Source organism: Schistocerca nitens, chromosome 1 (assembly GCF_023898315.1).
Source record: "Schistocerca nitens isolate TAMUIC-IGC-003100 chromosome 1, iqSchNite1.1, whole genome shotgun sequence".
In the NCBI taxonomy this organism is placed as follows: Eukaryota; Metazoa; Arthropoda; class Insecta; order Orthoptera; family Acrididae; genus Schistocerca; species Schistocerca nitens.
Genome location: NC_064614.1, coordinates 63,728,596 through 63,743,038, shown reverse-complemented (window position 1 = coordinate 63,743,038; position 14,443 = coordinate 63,728,596). Strand labels below are relative to the sequence as shown.

At 43.8% G+C, this 14,443-nt stretch overlaps 1 pseudogene; it reads left to right on the top strand.

The window, feature by feature from the left end:
• The first annotated feature begins 13,567 nt into the window (after positions 1-13,567).
• On the top strand, positions 13,568-13,685 carry LOC126211189 (5S ribosomal RNA; annotated as a pseudogene).
• Positions 13,686-14,443: the final 758 nt, after the last annotated feature.

Below are 14,443 nucleotides of genomic sequence, written 5' to 3'. Positions count from 1 at the left end.
CGGATCTACCTCTGAGGCGGCGGTGTGGTCGTACGTGGGACGACATCACAGTCTGAATGCACGCGACTGATTTTTCTTTTTGGCTTTCCTCAACCCTGTCCTGACGTCATTGTTTCTTCCAACTGTACATACTGCGATCCATGTGCTCTCCTTATGCATTGTTTCAAATTGATAAAGCTCGACGTGTGAGCCCTATTTGTCAACATTTTACGCAAGCGCAGTTTACGATCGAAAAGTATTTGTTCTCCCGATCTGGATACAAAATTAAGGTAGGTAACCACGTAAATGCGGCCGCGGATTTTCAGTAGTTGTAGAGCTTGAGTTCGATTCCATGATTTAGTTTCCACAGTCTATTCACTTACAAAAAGCAGTACTTAACGTGAACTCAGTTGTTGTTGTGGTCTTCAGTCCTGAGACTGGTTTGATGCAGCTCTCCAAGCTACCCTATCCTGTGCAGGCTTCTTCATCTCCCAGTACCTACTGCAACCTACATCCTTCTGAATCTGCTTAGTGTATTCATCTCTTGGTCTCCCTCTACGATTTTTACCCTCCACCTGCCCTCCAATGCTAAATTTGAGATCCCTTGATGCCTCAGAACATGTCCTACCAACCGGTCCCTTCTTCTAGTCAAGTTTGCCACAAACTCCTCTTCTCCCCTATACTATTCAATACTTCCTCATTAGTTATGTGATCTACCTATCTAATCTTCAGCATTCTTCTGTAGCACCACATTTCGAAAGCTTCTATTCTCTTCTTGTCTAAACTATTTATCGTCCATGTTTCACTTCCATACATGGCTACACTCCATACAAATACTTTCAGAAACGACTTCCTGACACTTAAATCTATACTCGATGTTAACAAATTTCTCTTCTTCAGAAACGCTTTCCTAGCCATTGCCAGTCTACATTTTATATCTTCTCTACTTCGACCATCATCAGTTATTTTGCTCCCCAAATAGCAAAACTCCTTTACTACTTTAAGTGTCTCATTTCCTAATCTAATTCCCTCAGCATCTCCCGACTTAATTCGACTACATTCCATTATCCTCGTTTTGCTTTTGTTGATGTTCATCTTATATCCTCCTTTCAAGACACTGTCCATTCCGTTCAACTGCTCTTCCAAGTCCTTTGCTGTCTCTGACAGAATTACAATGTCATCGGCGAACCTCAAAGTTTTTATTTCTTCTCCATGGATTTTAATACCTACTCCGAATTTTTCTTTTGTTTCCTTTACTGCTTGCTCAATATACAGATTGAATAACATCGGGGATAGGCTACAACCCTGTCTCACTCTCTTCCCAACCACTGCTTCCCTTTCATGCCCCTCGACTCTTATAACTGCCATCTGCTTTCTGTACAAATTGTAAATAGCCTTTCGCTCCCTGTATTTTACCCCTGCCACCTTTAGAATTTGGAAGAGAGCATTCCAGTCAACATTGTCAAAAGCTTTCTCTAAGTCCACAAATGCTACAAACGTAGGTTTGCCTTTCCTTAATCTTTCTTCTAAGATAAGTCGTAAGGTCAGTATTGCCTCACGTGTTCCAACATTTCTACGGAATCCAAACTGATCTTCCCCGAGGTCGGCTTCTACCAGTTTTTCCATTCGTCTGTAAGGAATTCGCGTTAGTATTTTACAGCTGTGACTTATTAAACTGATAGTTCGGTAATTTTCAAATCTGTCAACACCTGCTTTCTTTTGGATTGGAATTATTTTATTCTTCTTGGAGTCTGAGGGTATTTCGCCTGTCTCATACATATTGATCACCAGATGGTAGAGTTTTGTCAGGACTGGCTCTACCAAGGCCATCAGTAGTTCTAATGGAATGTTGTCTACTCCTGGGGCCTTGTTTCGACTCAGGTCTTTCAGTGCTCTGTCAAACTCTTCACGCAGTATCGTATCTCCCATTTCATCTTCATCTACATCCTCTTCCATTTCCATTATATTGTCCTCAAGTACATCGCCCTTGTACAGACCTTCTATATACTCCTTCCACCTTTCTGCTTTCCCTTCTTTGCTTAGAACTGGGTTTCCATCTGAGCTCTTGATGTTCATGCAAGTGGTTCTCTTATCTCCAAAGGTCTCTTTAATTTTCCTGTAGGCAGTATCTATCTTACCAATAGTGAGATAAGCCTCTACACCCTTACATTTGTCCTCTAGCCATCCCTGTTTAGCCATTTTGCACTTCCTGTCGATCTCATTTCTGAGACGTTTGTATTCCTTTTCGCCTGCTTCCTTTACTGCATTTTTATATTTTCTCCTTTCATCAATTAAATTCAATATATCTTCTGTTACCCAAGGATTTCTACTAGCCCTCGTCTTTTTATCTACTTAGTCCTCTGCTGCCTTCACTACTTCATCCATCAAAGCTACCCATTCTTCTTCTACTGTATTTCTTTCCCCCATTCCTGTCAATTGTTCCCTTATGCTGTCCCTGAAACTCTGTACAACCTCTGGTTTAGTCAGTTTATCCAGGTCCCATCTCCTTAAATTCCCACCTTTTTGCAATTTCTTCCGTTTTAATCTACATGTCATAACCAATAGATTGTGGTCAGAGACCACATCTGCCCTTGGAAATGTCTTACAATTTAAAACCTGGTTCCTAAATCTCTGTCTTACCATTATATAATCTATCTGATACCTTCTAGTATCTCCAGGATCTTCCATGTATACAGCCTTCTTTCATGATTCTTGAACAAAGTGTTAGCTATGATTAAGTTATGCTCTGTGCAAAATTCTACCAGGCGGCTTCCTCTTTCATTTCTTAGCCCCAATCCATATTCACCTACTATGTTTCCTTCTCTCCCTTTTCCAGTCACCCATGACTAATAAATTTTCGTCTCCTTTCACTACCTTAATAATTTCTTTTATCTCATCATACATTTCTTCAATTTCTTCATCATCTGTAGAGCTAGTTGGCATATAAACTTGTACTACTGTAGTAGGCGTGGGCTTCGTGTCTATCTTGGCCACAATAATGCGTTCACTATGCTGTTTGTAGTAGCTTACCCGCACTCCTATTTTTTTATTCATTATTAAACCCACTCCTGCATTACCCCTATTTGATTTTCCACTATATCTAACTTTAACCTATCCATTTCCCTTTTTAAATTTTCTAATCTACCTGCCCGGTTAAGGGATCTGACATTCCACTCTCCGATCCGTAGAATGCCAGTTTTCTTTTTCCTGATAACGACGTCCTCTTGAGTAGTCCCCGCCCGGAGATCCGAATGGGGGACTATTTTACCTCCGGAATATTTTACCCAAGAGGATGCCATCATCATTTATCCATACAGTAAAGCTGCATGCCCTCGGGAAAAATGACAGCCGTAGTTTCCCCTTGCTTTCAGCCGTTCGCAGTACTAGCACAGCAAGGCCGTTTTGGTTAATGTTGCAAGGCCAGGTCAGTCAATCATCTAGACTGTTGCCCCTGCAACTACTGAAAAGGCTGCTGCCCCTCTTCAGGAACCACATGTTTGTCTGGCCTCTCAACAGATACCCCTCCGTTGTGGTTGCACCTACGGTACGGCCATCTGTATCGCTGAGGCATGCAAGCCTCCCCACCAACTCAGTAAACAAACTACACTCCTGGAAATGGAAAAAAGAACACATTGACACCGGTGTGTCAGACCCACCATACTTGCTCCGGACACTGCGAGAGGGCTGTACAAGCAATGATCACACGCACGGCACAGCGGACACACCAGGAACCGCGGTGTTGGCCGTCGAATGGCGCTAGCTGCGCAGCATTTGTGCACCGCCGCCGTCAGTGTCAGCCAGTTTGCCGTGGCATACGGAGCTCCATCGCAGTCTTTAACACTGGTAGCATACCGCGACAGCGTGGACGTGAACCGTATGTGCAGTTGACGGACTTTGAGCGAGGGCGTATAGTGGGCATGCGGGAGGCCGGGTGGACGTACCGCCGAATTGCTCAACACGTGGGGCGTGAGGTCTCCACAGTACATCGATGTTGTCGCCAGTGGTCGGCGGAAGGTGCACGTGCCCGTCGACCTGGGACCGGACCGCAGCGACGCACGGATGCACGCCAAGACCGTAGGATCCTACGCAGTGCCGTAGGGGACCGCACCGCCACTTCCCAGCAAATTAGGGACACTGTTGCTCCTGGGGTATCGGCGAGGACCATTCGCAACCGTCTCCATGAAGCTGGGCTACGGTCCCGCACACCGTTAGGCCGTCTTCCGCTCACGCCCCAACATCGTGCAGCCCGCCTCCAGTGGTGTCGCGACAGGCGTGAATTGAGGGACGAATGGAGACGTGTCGTCTTCAGCGATGAGAGTCGCTTCTGCCTTGGTGCCAATGATGGTCGTATGCGTGTTTGGCGCCGTGCAGGTGAGCGCCACAATCAGGACTGCATACGACCGAGGCACACAGGGCCAACACCCGGCATCATGGTGTGGGGAGCGATCTCCTACACTGGCCCGTGCCACCCAACGTGCTCTAGAAGGTGTAAGTCAACTACCCTGGCCAGCAAGATCTCCGGATCTGTCCCCCATTGAGCATGTTTGGGACTGGATGAAGCGTCGTCTCACGCGGTCTGCACGTCCAGCACGAACGCTGGTCCAACTGAGGCGCCAGGTGGAAATGGCATGGCAAGCCGTTCCACAGGACTACATCCAGCATCTCTACGATCGTCTCCATGGGAGAATAGCAGCCTGCATTGCTGCGAAAGGTGGATATACACTGTACTAGTGCCGACATTGTGCATGCTCTGTTGCCTGTGTCTATGTGCCTGTGGTTCTGTCAGTGTGATCATGTGATGTATCTGACCCCAGGAATATGTCAATAAAGTTTCCCCTTCCTGGGACAATGACTTCACGGTGTTCTTATTTCAATTTCCAGGAGTGTAGTAGCGCAAAAATACAATCTCATATGTCATTTTTTCTGCATATAAGGAAACACTGATATCGATGTTAGGTGATGGCGCCGAGAAGGAACTATCTTTGGTTCGATTGCCAAACGATACTATTTCCCGACGATGTGATGACATGTCTTGAGATATTCCGTGTAATGTCCATGAAAATCTAAGCGATGGTCATGTGTTTTCACTACAGCTCCACGAGTGAACTGATACAAGTAATAAATGTCAACTACTTAGTTACATAAGATTTGTTGACGACGTTTCGGTTACTGAACAGCTCCTTTCATGTACTGAACTGCTCTCAACGTCAACTGGTTCAGATGTCTATAATTTTATATCCGTCGCCTTGAAACAAAACGGACTGTTCTAGAAAAGTTGTCTTTCTTTTTGCATGGACAGTGCAAATGACAGGAAGATTCAAAGCAATTTTTTGCAAGATTGAAATGAGATTTCCCGACCGTAGGTTCAACACATAGCTTCATGTGGTAGTGAGGACTATTCCAACATAACGTAAAAATGTTGTAGATTCAATCATTAACATGGTAAGTTTCGTTAAGTCTAATTCACTTAAGACAAATCTCCTCAAACTATTGTACCATGAAGCGGGATCTCGACATGACACTTCGGTTGAGCATACTGAGTCCACTGGTTGTCAAAAGACAAAATCCCGAAAAGTTTGTTCGAATTGAGAAAAGAGCTATTAAAATTACTTAGCGTCGAAAGGCCAGATTTTTTCAGTTCAGTCAAATCACGAGCAACGGTGTCAAAGGTAGCCTATTTGGCTGACATTTTTCTCCACTTAAATTACCTGAACGAGAGCATGCAATGAAAGGAAAAAAATGTGCTGATGTCAAGCGATAAACTCATCGGTTTCTTTTAATATGGAAACTACATGGACGACAAATATCTTAAGATTTTTCCTCTTACTTTCGAGGTAGCTCCACACGGTTACATAACCCTCGGACTCTTTTTAAGCCACATCATGGTTCTTGAGAATAACATGCCACAATATTTTCCGTCCATCACTGACGATAAATGTGATTGGAGGCGTAATCTTTATGCTATCTTTCTAGAATCGACCAGCGACCTGTCTCCGGAGGAAGAAGAGCATCTCGTAGAGCTTTAGACAGAACAAACACTTCAACCGAAATATGGCGAACCTTGAATGTTAGCAAAGAAGGAGTACCCTATAATGATAGTGAAAGCAGGTAGCATTCTCTTGCATTTTTCCACTATCTATCTGTGTGAGTTGGGATTGTCGGCACTAACCAACATTAAAAAGCAAGAAACGTGAGAGACTTTTCTCAGCTGAATAGGAAATGCGTCTGTGTTTGTCTTCAGTTCCACTACGAACTGAACTTTTGTGTAAGAAACGACAGGCTCATGTTTCTCACTGATAACACAAAACTTGTAAGACGTAGACCAACAAATAACATGTCAATAAGTTTAAGGTCTGAAATATTACTACATATATTCTGCTGTTCTTTTTAAAAATAAATGTTCAGAGATACTGCTTCAGATAATTTTATTAGTAATATCACAAACCCTCAGAAGAATAGCGGCACACCTAGCTAATCTCGTGGCGCAGTTACGTACCACGGCATACCTGCTGAGAACCACTAGTATAGACGTTTGTAGGTGTTCAATGTGTGTGAGAAGAGATTCAGTTTGATGAGATGGTAAAGAATTCATGTGGGGCAGGGTAAACGGATGCGGAAAACGAGGCTAAGTGCATGGCGTGCAAGGATTTAAAGAGAGTAATAAAACTTCGATGGAGCGGATGTCTGTGCAACATTTCCACGGGACAGGATGGATCGGATCTAGGTTCTACACAGTAGTGTGAAAATTAATTGGGACAAGCTCATATTTTACATGGAACTGACGTTGGTTAGCTACAACCAACTTTATCCACCCAATTGTTGGACTCTTGAAGGACTATTGTTGCATTGACTGTGAACAATTGTAAATCCCCTCCATTTCAGTTGAGTGCTCGTATGTATTATTTCTGTGTGTGGGGCGGCTGGTGGAAATTATTTGTTTTTATATGTTCCTATTATTTAATGTAGAAATTATGCATTTCCCTGCCGTTTAACCATATGTGGGGCGGCGGGTCGAAATTATGTTGTTGTTAAAATGTAGAATGTTATTTATGCTGTCTTTCGCCGTTCTCAACACTGGCTCTCTAACTACAATTTTGGCAACCAGAAAGTGATTAGCAAAACGTGAAGCCTGTAATTAGAATTCCTAGTGCCCACTTCATCTGAGAAATACACTTATAGCTACAGCTTATAGCTCTGAGGAATTAGGAGATTGTCTGGGATACTGCTTCATTGTCTCTGAAGAAAAAAGGCCGATGACGAAAGTGAGAAACCACCCTTAGAACTCAAAAACTCTATTAGAAACTATAGAATTAATCCTCACAAGATAAGTAAGCACCTGCAGAAAGATGTATTGGATGTTGAGGTTGAAACTGACTTCAACGGCACGGCACTGGATTCTTGATTATGACTGAAGGCGCAAAAGCCAATAACGAAACAGTCGTTAACACCTGCCATGCAGAAAAAAACGGTTGACATTGGCCAAAATATATAAATCTTGGACCTCCAAAGGCTGGAAGCGTGTGATTTTCAGCGATGAGTCACATTTTATTGTTCAGGTTACTGAGTAAGTGTTGTCAGACGAAGCAGCCGTCAGTCAGTGAGAGCTGATCATCTTGAATAAACTGTAAAACACGCTCCCAAACAATGTTTTGGGGTTTCTTCACTCAAGTGGCCCTAGGGCATTAGTTCCAGATGATCGCATAATCAATTCAATCAAGCACACGAAAATCCTTAGGTACAGGATTGTGCAATTCCTGCAGACCCTTGGAGATGGTGGATGAACATTTCAACATGATCAATCTACATGTGCATGGAAGAAAACGACATACATGTGCATCATTGGCCTGGTAATCCACCAGAATTAAATCCCATAGAGAATTTGTGGCGTCCTGTGAAAAGGCGTTTTGGTAAAAGGTACTGTTCAGCAAAAGAATTCAACCACGAAACATTTGTTATCAACGCCACAGCGTGTTCATAAGCTTATTAAAGCAAAAGGTGGACACTTTAGCTATTAATATTCAGTAAGCTACTGAATATGTTACACATATAGTAATAAATGTGCCAGATAAAGTTTAATAGTCTTGTCCCAATTAATTTGCACCCTACCATAGCTGTAGAGCAGCGAAACCCAGTGTACGGCCAGTTAGAAGTTTTAGTTTACTGTGAGCTTTCTTTTCGATGGTTGGCTGGTGGGGTTTCCATGTTAGTTACCGGTCGAGTGGCAGTCCGAGATTTTTTTTTTATTATTATTATTATGAAGAGTTCGAAATCGTGGGTGTGGAAGCTGCAGGTGGTTCGTCCTTTAACTATCACCTAGGATTCAGAAGGGTTGTGTACTTATAGAAATGACTGAATTTATGAAGAAACTGCTGATGTAGAAATACCAGGGGGAATCGAAACTCGGCAAACAGCAATTTCGTCTCAAGGGCGCGCATGACCCTAGTCGGGTTCTCTTTTTCACGTCTGAGCAGAAGGGCCGGCTTCAGGGCTACAGTGAGACGTGCAAGGGGCTAATCTGCGCATTATATTCCGGACCGCCCGCTAACCGTATCACTGGTGACATTTTTTTTTTTTTTTTACCCTACTCACTTTGTGTGACTGCGCCAAGGAACAAACAGCCGACTGCCACGCGCTCTTACAGAAATTAAATTTTAGAAACAGAGCGCTTGCCGGGGAGACTCGACGCAGGGGCCGAGACACGAGCAAAATTGAGAGTTAACGAAGTTTCCGAACCTGGCGCTCCCTTTTTTACCCCAGCTTTCTTCTCCCCACCCGCCCCCCACCTTCCATCCTTTCCCCTTTCTCACTCCTCCCCTCCCCTCTTCTCCCCCCCCCCCCTCTCCTCTGCCCACCCCTCCATTTCCCGTCCGCAGAGCGATGTTCATTAAAAATCTGAACCGAGCGGAGGAAGCTCTGGTTAATGCAGTAAAGATAATGGGATTCTGTCCTCTAATATTGGCGAACGCTGCTTAAATATTCAGGTCTTTCGCGAGTCGTAGAAACGCAGAAGGGTTGCGGCCGGCTCGTGGCGCGTTTAAGTCATTTAATTGGACCTCGGCCGCCGGTGCAGTCCCCACCACTCGCCTCGGGGCCCGTGACTCCTACTGGAAAGCCGTTACGATTCAGATGCAAACGGAATTCGATACAGCACACTCGAATGCTCGCGGCACGCCCGGGCGGGCTAAGAGAATGCAAAGAAATTCAGTCACGCAGTTCAGATACTTTTTGTATCGGCTTTTTTTTAATTAGTCTATTTGAAAGCAGTTCGTTAGTGAATTAATTCAGTTGAAATCCTTAGTGTTATTATCAACGCCGATACTGAGATCAAACTCAGCGACTTAAGTGATTAAGTGCCAGAGTAATCACCCAAATTTTCTTGATTAATTTGATGCTGAGGAGATTTTGTTTTGTCGTTATTGTCGTCATCAGCCGACTGCCGTTCACTGTTGGAGGGAAGTTGCACGTCTTGCAGAACACTTTTCAGGGTGAGTGTGTGGGCGAGCATTATCCTGTTGGAACAACACATCACCTTGCTGTTGCACGCACGGTAAAGGAAAGGGTCTAACAACATTCCGCACGTACCGAGCAGCAAAGGTGAACGAGAGATGTAGCTTGTCGCACCCTAGCCCACAAGGGACCAGTGTGACTTGGACGAATGCACTCTACGAGACAGCGCTCACCAGGTATACATCATACGCACAAACGGCCATCACTTCTGCTTTCATCGGTGAAGATCCTCTGATGGCATCAATCAAGCCATGCGCGTCGATGCCATGGCGTGAGTGGATGACCGGCTACTGGTGTGCGTTCCCATAATCCCACTGCTAATAACCTGTTCGTAACAGTTTGTGTCGACACGTCTGGATTCACAAGCCCTCTTATCTGTGCTGCGGTACCTCTACGATCTCCCACTGCTGCCCCTAAAATACAACGATCCTGGCGGGCGTCTGTGCTGTGTGGACGTCCAGAACCTCATCTACAGGTGTTAGAATGTTCACGTGACCACTGAGACAAACATCATTGCACAACTGAAGCTGCGAGGAATGATGCTCTAAGCCCCCCCCCCCTTTTCTAACTCCTACTTTTGCTGTTGCACATAGATCAAGAAGAAACATGAACTGACTGTAATCGACCCTGCAAGTGGAGTAGAAAAGAGTTTGCCACCTGCAATAATTTAATTGGATAAAAATTAAAGAAAGTTTCATTAATGTAGTGAGAAATGATAGGGTTGCTCTACCGATTAACAGAATGAAAGTTCCGTCCAAAATAACAATTTGATTTATTATGACTAAACTGAAAATAATAAACAAAACACACAAAACATTTACAATACATCAAATTGGATACTCAAATAAATGCTGTGAAGGTGAAGTTGTCCATAAACTAGATTGTGACATTTATGACCAAGTGTATTTGGAGCCAATTCCTTGCAACTCAAATCTTAAGAGAAACACCCAGCCAACCCAACATTAATTGCTGCTACAGTAGTGATAACTCAGACAATGAAAACCCAAGACAGAAGAAAGTTAGAAAAGACGAACAGGCGCGATCTGCTGAGCTCTGATTATCACCTAGCAAAATTCCCTGATTTGCCGCTGCTGCGGACATACATTACCAAGCTGTCTTCTTAACTGCAAGGACGCGATCTGGCATACTGGAGGAGATGGCTGGTTGCTTCGACGTCCCGTCGTGGTGATGATAATGTCGTGAGTATAGCCCGAAACAAATTCTCCTGGTCTGGTTGTTCCAGACTAAAGACTTCCTAGCAACAAAAATACGCCTCTGAGGGAGACGAAGAAGGCACGCTACACAATCACGGACGGTACAGTGAGTGATTTTAACAAGAGAAGTCACACAGTAACTCCAGTACAGTTAACTTAAGCCAAAACTTCTCAAGGCGGACAACATTGGCCGCTTGTACGCAGAACGCTCAATTGCCAACTGTACTCGGAAAGTTACGTTGAAGTAGAAACTTCAGCAACTTCGTCAAAGAGTTACAATTAAATGAAAGTATACTAGACAGCCAACGGAAGGCAGCTGTCCAGAGCAGCGAGAGCTCAGTCTTGTAACCTACTCCGACCGAAAGGCGAGAGCCTACTGTCTCAAGAGCACCTGTACAAGCCGAACACAGAACATTCCCGCCCCCGCGACAGTGGCCGTGGTTAAACATTCCAATCAGCAACTCAAAAACTGGCGGAAAATTCCACTCTATTGCCGAAGCACTACCATTCCACCAATGGAGATTCTTGGTGCCAATTTCTGCGCCGATTTTGCTACGTCACGGAGCTGTGCCCTGAACAAGCCAATCACAGTTACGATTTTGGAGAAAACGCGGGAATTTGCGCGCCAAGTCTACCTGGGAACACAAGTCATTCCCACACCTCGCTGGTAGCCCGCCAGAAAGTGTTTTCACTAAGTTTCTACGAAGTAACGGAATCTCTAGCCCAGCCGCCCCTTCTGGCCCCTCTGGGCGTGTCGCTCCCACTCTTATGACAATGTCGGCATCTGGAAAGCATCCACTACACTCCCTCACACCCGTCGGCTTAACCCTTTCAAGCTCAGCAGAACTCGCCTGTCACCGGACCACCCAGGTGACGAGAGACGCTGTGTGGAAAGTCCGTGTGTGAAGGAATAGCAACTTTTCACCGCATGCAATTAGAGAGGACAATCGAATTACTCAGAGTAAGATAGAAATATGAGAGGGGGCTCATGCCACCTCTCAACGCAGCACGTCCAACTTGTGTGGCAACTCTCTGAAAGAACCATCCCGCCACTCGGAAGGCCACAATTTGACACCTTTGAAACTAGGTTATTTGGTTGTAGGAAGCACGAGTGCATCTGCATGGCATGGTTGCTTCCTTGCTTTACATGTCTGCACCACATCGAGCCTCCTTGCTCTGAGCATTCCGTATTAAGAAGTAGACACAGATGGCGCTTTAGTAGCTCTGCCACTATGCTATCTATTGGCGGTCGACGTTGAAACCATTATCATTGCTGTCCCCAAGTTGCATATCCATTCAGCAGATCAAAATCGATATCTTCTTTCCAGATTTACTATTTTTTCTGGCAATGTATATGTATGTAAATATTGGCTGAGGATGGAATAATGTATAAGCATTTATACTGAAATTATTCTATTGTGAACCAAATCATGTATATGTTTACCTCTTTATTAAAATGGGTAAGATAAAGCCAACGTGTCATTCTGAACTACACATGCAGGAAGCATGTCGGCCTAGAAGATCCTGACATTCACAGAGAGTGAGATTATTGGATCTTGTTAGGAACTAAAATGTTAGCTATGTAATGCAGCCCCTTATGGATATGGCTGCCAGTGAGAGGAATAAATCCGGTGTGCACTCTGTTGTATACCAGGGGGCTCAGACGGTTCTGCAGCTGTGTACGTTGCAGATTCCTTGACTTGCGCCATAGTCTGGAGAGGTGACAGATTCCACTTAATCGATGTGCGGTCTGTTACACACAGAAGGCGACTACATACGTAATGCAGCTACGTGAAGTGTACTGAGCGGTTTTTTTTTTCTCGGTTAAAGGATTTCGAGAAAGCATAGAAAGGTGATCAGTCCCAAAGGATGAGGGTCAAACACAGGACGAGAGTACACTATCACGGTATAAGTGTGTATGTCTGTGCGTGTGCGGCACTTATCACAGGATAATTATATATTTTTAATTTTATGATTATATATTTTTGATTTTTGGTTGGGGTGGCTTTAAATATTGTGGGCTAGCATGAGACTTTTAATTAACTTACATCGCGATAACACTCGTACGGACATCGGCTGCCCCGAAGTACGTACGATATAATATTTTTTTTAAACACAACGCGCGACTCAACGCCTTCTAATAGTTTGCGTGAGCGCTGCTATTTAGAAAAGAAAATATGCCTATTCTTACGCAAACTGTAATTATTAATATGGGTCTCAGGAGCTACTGGTTATTTATGTACCAAACTACATAAAGATTAACTGAGATATTGCGGAATGTAATGATTTTCAATATTTCTTGTTCATTATTTGCAAAGCAAAACCGGAGAGAACTCATCTGACGTTAGGCGGCCAAAATGAAACATACTGAACTCATTCAGTGCTGTGAATTTTGATAAATGAAATCTATCACTACTGTCTTTGTAACTTTGAAATTAATGAAAGATCAAGACTGAGAAGTCTCTAGCATTTACATTTAATATTATGACTAGAAATTTTAATTAAATAATACAGTCAGCGTAATGGCCGACTAAAACCTGCTAGGGGAGATGAGCTCCCTGCACTACGAGGTTCTGTACAAATTTTTTTAATTATAATTAATGGTTGCCATTATGAGAGGTGACAACTAAGTCAACAATATGCAATTTTTAATAACAATTTCTATTATATTTTTCAAAAATACAGATAAAACTTACGTTAATTATCAGACAGCACTACATTGGCGGCCTCCCGCTAGACAGGAGAGCTGGTTCAATCAAAGCATTGTCTCTGATCTTCATGGCCTATATTACACAGGCATTACACAAAAAACTGTTTTGTTAATTACATCCATATTTGTATTTTTATAATAATAACTTATGTCTTTTGGCAACGGCCTTGCCGCAGTGGATACACAGGTTCCCGTCAGATCACCGAATTTAAGCGCTGTCGGGCGTGGTCGGCACTTGGATGGGTGACCATCCGGGCCGCCATGTGCTGTTGCCATTTTTCGGGGTGCACTGACCTTCTTGATGCAAACTGAGGAGCTACTCGACCGAATAGTAGCGGCTCTGGTCAAAGAAAACCATCGTAACGACCGGGGGAGTGGTGTGCTGATCACACAGCCCTCCTATCCGCATCCTCGGATGGTCGCGATGGGCCACTTGTGTCCTGAAGACGGAGTGCTAACTTACATCCTTTACTATTTGTTATACATCGCACAGACGTACTTAGTCTTTCGATAATTTATCGTTCACACATCTCATTAAAAAACTTCTTTTCCCTTTCTCCAAATGCCCATTTACGTGACGTACCGTCACAACACCTACCAACGGTAGGTATTGTAGCTGCAAATTGTCGCAGCTGCGTTGGAACAGAACCAGAATTCTAACCCATAAAAGAAAGCACTGACGCTCAAATTGTTATAGGCACTGAAAGTTGGCTAAAGCCAGATAAGTTCAGGAAGCAGAGATTAAATATAGTTGGTGGTAGAGTGTTTACTGCTGATGGAAGTAGTTTATCTTGTAGTGGAAATTAAATAGATAGCCCCTGTGAGTTAAAATTGACAGAGGTTCTACTTGGCATCCTAAATAAATTAATAATTAGTTGCTTTCATCGCCCTCCTTCCACTCCGATTATACTCGTATAGTTGCTGATAGGTTCGAGGAAAACTGGAGTCTGATTTCAAATAGGTATCCTCATACAATTGTAGTTGGTGCTGAATTCAATCTATACTCGACATGCTGGCGAAAATAATAGTTTAA